This window comes from Vigna unguiculata, chromosome 8, assembly GCF_004118075.2.
Source record: "Vigna unguiculata cultivar IT97K-499-35 chromosome 8, ASM411807v1, whole genome shotgun sequence".
NCBI classification, from domain to species: Eukaryota; Viridiplantae; Streptophyta; class Magnoliopsida; order Fabales; family Fabaceae; genus Vigna; species Vigna unguiculata.
Window position 1 is genome coordinate 9815581 of NC_040286.1, and position 7015 is coordinate 9822595.

Here is a 7015-nt window from a genome sequence, read left to right on the forward strand (position 1 = left end):
TTTTAAGTAAAATTTGGGATTGAAACTGTGAACTGAGTTTTGAAATATAATTATTTGATCGTTATTGAAATATAGTTTGAAATATATTCATAAAAAAGTAAATTAGTGAATAAAATATGTTAAAAATAAACGTTATTAATTTTAATAATTAATATCAGTGATTTACTTATATATTCTGATCTAAAATATTAAATTTCAATGTAATAATTCAAAATATAAATAATATTTTTAAGTAAAATTTGGGATTGAGACTGTGAACTGAGTTTTAAAATTTAATTATTTGATCGTTATTGAAATTTAATTTGAAATATATTCATAAAAAAGTAAATTAGTGAATAAAATATGTTAAAAAATAAACATTATTAATTTTAATAATTAATATCAGTGATTTACATATATTCTAATCTAAAATATTAAATTTCAATGCAATGATTTAAAATATTAATAATATTTTTAAGTAAAATATTTAATAGTGTTTCTAATTTACTAAATTAGTGATATTATTATTATTATTATTAATTAAAGTTTATTAAGAAAACGTATAAACATAATTACATACTATTTGAAAGAGATGTCCCTGTATCCATTTTTTTCCCCACTATAACAAAAAAAGTGTTATTCTAATGATTATTAAAATAAATAAAAAATATACTATTAAACTATAAATAAATAAAAAATTATATAAAGTCATTAGAAAAATAATTAATTATTTATAGCATAGATGTTATTTTATGGTGTTATTTTATGGTGTAGGTGATTTTCTTTAGGGTGTGTTCTTTTGTATAGATGGATTTGAGGGAGAGTGTGATGGATTTGTGTGGATTTAAATGAATGGATATATGTGTTTTTTTTGTGGATTTAGATGGTAAAATGAGTGGATTTGGAGATAAGTTTTATGAAAATTAGTGAGAGATTTGATTGATGTGATAGATAAAATAAATTGTAAAAATAGATAGAATTATAAAGTTACCAAAATACCCTTGATGAAAAAAAGAGAATGGTTTTGTAATTTGATGTTATAAAAATAATTACAAATAATTAATATGAATTAAAACAAATATTAAAATTATATGAATTTTTAATATAAAAAAGTTTAAATTTTTATGAATGTAAAAAAATTTATACAATTAAATTTCAAAAAAAGTTATATAAAAATTAATAATAGTAATTATTATATATATTATTATTTTTTAATAATTTTAATTAATATTAATTATTCTACATATTTATATATAATTTTTATTATTATTAATTATTATATACTTAAAAATAATAATTATTTTATATATTAATTGTGATATATTAATATATTAATTATTATATATATACATATATTATTATTTATTATATATAAAATTATAATAATAAATAATAATATATTATATATAATAATTAATAATATGTATATATATAATTAATTAATAATATATATAATAATTATTTAAAAAAATATGATAGTTCACATAAATAATTTAGTGGTTTTATTATATATAGGGATATATTTGTAACTCAAATCTCTGCTATTTAGAGAGGATGAAGTGAAACTGTTATTTTCTAAATCCACTCCTTCATTCTTTTTCAAATTAGTGGATTTAAACATGATTTCACTCACAAATCCATCGCAGCAAAACTATGGTAACAGTACCATCGGCGGAAGCGAACAAAGCGTTAGGGATGCTTATTTGAGTTTTAAACAAAAGAAAATACTTATAAAGTAAGAATTTGTCTGTACCAAAACATAGTTAAAATGAAGATTTCTTTTTTCTAGATTATACATTATTCATAATTGTATTAGAAAAATGAAACTTTATAATGAAAATCTGACTATATAATTTTTAATTTAGTTAATTATTTATTATTAATTAATTATATTTTATTATAATTTTATAATGTAGTATATATGTCAACAAATTTAATGTTTCCATGTAAAACATATATAATCTATCTGTGTTGAGAAGAGAAGCTCGTTGAACAATGCTAGAAGATTGAAAAAAAAAAGTGCAATTATAATGAGAAGGTGGTCACTTGTAACAATTTTTTTTGTCAAATTTTCTTAAGTTGGCTTTTTTTCCTATATTAATGGTTTGATGTAGTTTGTTTGAGTTTGTTTGTCTAAAATGTACATGTAAGAATAAGAACATATGAAAAAAAAGTTTTACAATGATAAGAAAACTCTATACTATGTAAAATTGAAGTATTTTTCTTCATTTGTCAAATCAAAATAGGAGAGTGGTGTGAGCAATCGTATGTTAAAGTTGAAGATTGGTTTCTTTAACACTAATGATTTAAAGAGATATGATTTGAGTCTAATCAAATAAAAATGTAAGTAATTCAAATTTTTTCATCGATGACAATACTTTTAACAAAGAGTGCACTTGATGAAGGTTATGTCGGTGACACTGGTTAGGTAGGAAAAAAAAGGTTAATAATGGGAGGATGTTAAAATAGACTAAGTTGAAAGGGGAGGTAGGTTGAACTTTTACAAACTTTTTAAAAGTTTGTAAAAGTATATGTAGTTTTCTTTGAATCAATTAAGTCAAAGATTTGTCCAAAAATCATTTTGGTTCACCTTTACACGAATGGTTTCATCACTTTGATTAAGTCAATCCACTAATTTCAAGTTCTTAAAAATATTATATAAGAAATTGTATAAAGACAAACAAGATCTTGAATCCTACAAGATCATCAATAGCAACTTGTGAAACTTTATTGCAAAGTGAGCCTTGGTTACCCTAATCAAGAACAACAAAACTTAAAAAAATGGAATATAAATGTGAAGATGAAGTCGATTTTGATAGAACTAAGGGAATTGAATGTGAAGATGAAAGATGAAGATCTAGTAGTGTTTCTTCTAGTAAGTATTGTCTTTATTTTAAGAATTAGCAAGCATAGGTAAATGTGAAAAATAAATAACACATGAAGGGAAGGTTGAATTATGTCTAAAAAATTTTCTGTAATTTTTTTCAAGTATCATTTAAATGTGTGCAATCACACAATAGATTTATATTGGTTAGAGATACTGACAAAGAAATTGTTTAGGATATGATTAAAAGATCATAAAGTTTCTCACTACAAAAGAGTTGCATCTTTTGACATCTACAAGGTTAAACACTCTCTTTTAAGTTATTAAACAAAAACAACAATGTTCTTACAAAGCTATTTTAAGGCACAAAAAGATTTTGACAACATTTTATCAATTTTGCAATTTGAACTCATTACTTTTTTTTCTTGATGGATAATTTTATATGGGCATGGAAGAAAAGATTCATTGCAGATCATTTTTTGGCCACTAAGCAGTTTCAAATTCACTTGGATGACTTCTTGAGGTTTAATGAACTTGGACATAAAAGATGCATCAGTGTGCTCCATGCATTGAAGATTCTTCTTTCCTTTAAGCAACATTTTGATAGTTGGATGCACTTATCTCTCATTTGACAAAGTTCCTTTTCTTGAAATGTGGTTCATTTGGTATGTGAAAAATTGAAAGAAGAGAATTTAAGTGATAGGGTCCTACCATAGTCCATTATATTCCAATGCATATATCTATCTTTACCTTATTTGTATTTCACCGATTAGGGTTGATCTTCGATCGGGGCTGACTCATGCCAACTTTCAACTTGGTTTGCTAAAGATGACGTTGAGCACCGTAAGGCGGTTTGCTAAAGATTCAAATATAAGTTTTGTGGTTGAACAACGATATTGGTGTTAAGCCACAAATAATGAAACCTTCACTACAACAAATCTCGAGCACCAGAATTGTCAATAAGCCTTAAAGAAAACCTTCATAGAAAGGAAATTTCCACTAGTGATCACCAAGCCATAAGCTCAAGCATGGAGGAAACCCACCTAGGGAGGAAACATCATGGATGACCATCATCTTGAGAATTGAAGCAACACATTTTATTTATATAAAAACATAGCCTTGATTTGTTATTTATATGTTGATTTTGTAGTTTAGTTCAAGAGTTCTTAAGACCCATTATAATACACTTATAAAGAACCATGGGAGGAGGATAAACTCCTTGCACTTGTATTAAAAATCACTATTATGAGCAACTAAACTCTTCCTTGTTGGGATTGGATGTAACTTCTATGACTTTTTGTACTACATTAATTCAATATATGTTATGTTGTTGCTTTACATGTTGGTTATTTGATTTGTTTTTATTTCTCTGATGACTTGATCAATCATCTTACTTCATCATCTTAAATTGAGTGGAAACTAGTTTATGTTTAAATCCAATCGAATCTTCTAATGCTTGCTAGATGTTAGGAATAGATCTGAGGTTATAGCTTGATAAAAAGTCTTGCTCTTAATGCAAGAAGTCATTCAATAGGGGTGAGGAATCACACTGAGTCTGATAATCTTAGGTTCTAAATGCCATGGATGGGTTTAGAATTATAATAAAGAGTACTTTTAGGAATAGTAAAGTAGTGAACATAAATTATAGTGGGTTAAAGACAGTGCAGTAGGGAAAGAGTAACCAAGTTCAATCTCAACATCATTATCAACATCACTTACTTTCATTATTTAGAGTAAATTGTGCTTTCAAATTGTCCACTTTTATCATTGTTCCATTAAAAAACTTAAATAGATCTTAGGTTACTGTTTTATTAAACCAAAAATCCATGTAGATACGACCTTGTTGTATTACAATTAAATCAATACACTTATTGGAAAATTAGATCCTTATTGGACAATCAAAAAGTTTTTGGCATTGTTGTCGAGGATTTGCGCTAAGATAATTGATTAAGGCCATGCCCAACCAAATAAAATAGTTAAAATGTAGTACTAGGAAGTGATCCTAGGTCATCTCTTAGTGACCATTTTCAATCAAAGATTCAAACACGAAAGTGGGGTTGGCAAATTTAAGAACCAAGAGTGATCGATGATGAATGAAATAATAATTAAAACGAATTGATTCCCTGATTCGAATGCAACTTCACTTATCCCAAGTTACAAAATTGATGCCATGTTCCACTCTTATTACACTCGAATTCAACCAACTAAGCGAAGATCAAAATGAGTTTCATTATATGATTAAGCAACACATACATTATTTAACCTTACCCACATATTAAGCAACTGTGAAATAACAACTCACACCATTAAGCATGAACAAAGAATATTTTAAATGTAGAGACACCAATTAAGTATTATGCATGGATAGATTAATGTCATACATCAAGCACATAGATTAAATTATCAAGAGCAAACAAGAAAAAAATAGATAATTGAATAAAAACCCCAAAGCTTAATTGCATTTTCCTCAAGAAATCAATTAAAAAATTTACCTCTCCATTGAAGTATTCTTACAGCACAAAGGAAAATGAAAATACATAGCCGAAGTAAGAATAGAGATAATAGTGAAGAAAACATGAATACAATGAAGAAAACATGAAAAATATGAAGAAGTGAAAGTCTGGAATGGTTGTAAAAACATAAAATGTTATATGGGATTTGTAAAAAAATGAAGTCACATCAGCCCCCTTCCAATACCCTAAGTGGCCTTTAGGTCTGGACACATTCAGATGTGGAAAGTTGGCCCAACACTAATGCTGATGTGGAAAAGCAACTGACATGGCACAACTAACGTGGCAAAGCTCTCTTCAACCAAAGAATTTGTCTAAGCCCAAAAATGCTTCACAACTAGTCCTAAAAATAATTAATAAACAAAAATTAGCCCAAGTGAATTCAAAATAACTAAAATCCGAACTATTATTCCAATTAAGCTTAATGAATAAAAATGAACTAACAATAGAAAATTAAGTATGAATCAACAATTAAGATAAGTATAGAAAGGTAAGAAAATAGAGGAAAATAATGGCTCATCAAACTCCCCCACACTAAGTCTTTTGCACTATTGGGCAAATTCATGAAGCAACAAAGCAAGGACAAATGTAGAGATAGCAAAGAGAGTCATGCAACGGACATAAAACAATCAGATTTACATATTCTTCAATGAGACCTAGGAAATGAAAGGAATGGAACACATCCAACACACAAAGAGTCAAAGAAAAAAGATATTTATAAACATCATCCAAGCAATTCAAAACATGTCAAGAAAATCAATCAGCTCAATAGATGAATCGAAAGCAACTAAACCTCATAAGATATGCATTATACCATGATAGGCGATGACCTTTACAAACGCGGATACGGCCAACCTCTCCTCAAATGTGTCACGGCAGAGCAAGCACAATATATTATTAAAGAGCTACACGAAGGCATTTGTGGCTACCATTTCGGCGCACGTACCATGGCTACCAGAGTCCTTAGAGCCAGGTACTTCTAGCCGACTATAGAAGCAGACTACCAGGACTATGTCAGAAAGTGCAAACCATGCCAAAAACATGGCAACCTCATCCACCAGAAGCAAGAACAACTCCATCACATACTATCCCCATGGCCCTTTGCTAAATGGGGAATGGACATCCTTGGCCCCTTCTCACCCAGTAAGGGGCAAGTGAAATTCCTAATTGTAGTCGTCGACTACTTCACTAAATGGATAGAAGCCAAGCCACTAACCACCATCACGGCCCAACAAGTTTAGCAGTTTGTTTGGAAAGATATTATATGTAGATATGGTGTCCCACATACCATCATCACCGACAATGGCCGACAATTTATAGATAAGGATCTAGCCAAGTTCTACACTGGCCTAGGCATCAAACACATCACGAGTTCTGTAGAACACCCACAAACTAATGGACAAGCAGAGGCGGCCAACAAGGTTATCCTAGTGGAACTGCACAAGAGATTAGATAGCGCCAAAGGTCGATGGCCCGAAGAGTTAGTAGAAGTGTTATGGGCTTACAGGTGCACCCCTCAATCATCAACAAATGAATCCCCATTCGGCCTAGTTTACGACACAGACGCCATGATACCGGTTGAAATTGGCGAACCCACCTTGCGCCGAGAACTATACGACCCAACCCACAACCACCAAAACATGGCCACTCATCTCGCAATTTAGCTGCCAAACAAAGAGCTGCCAGAAAGTATAACGCAAAC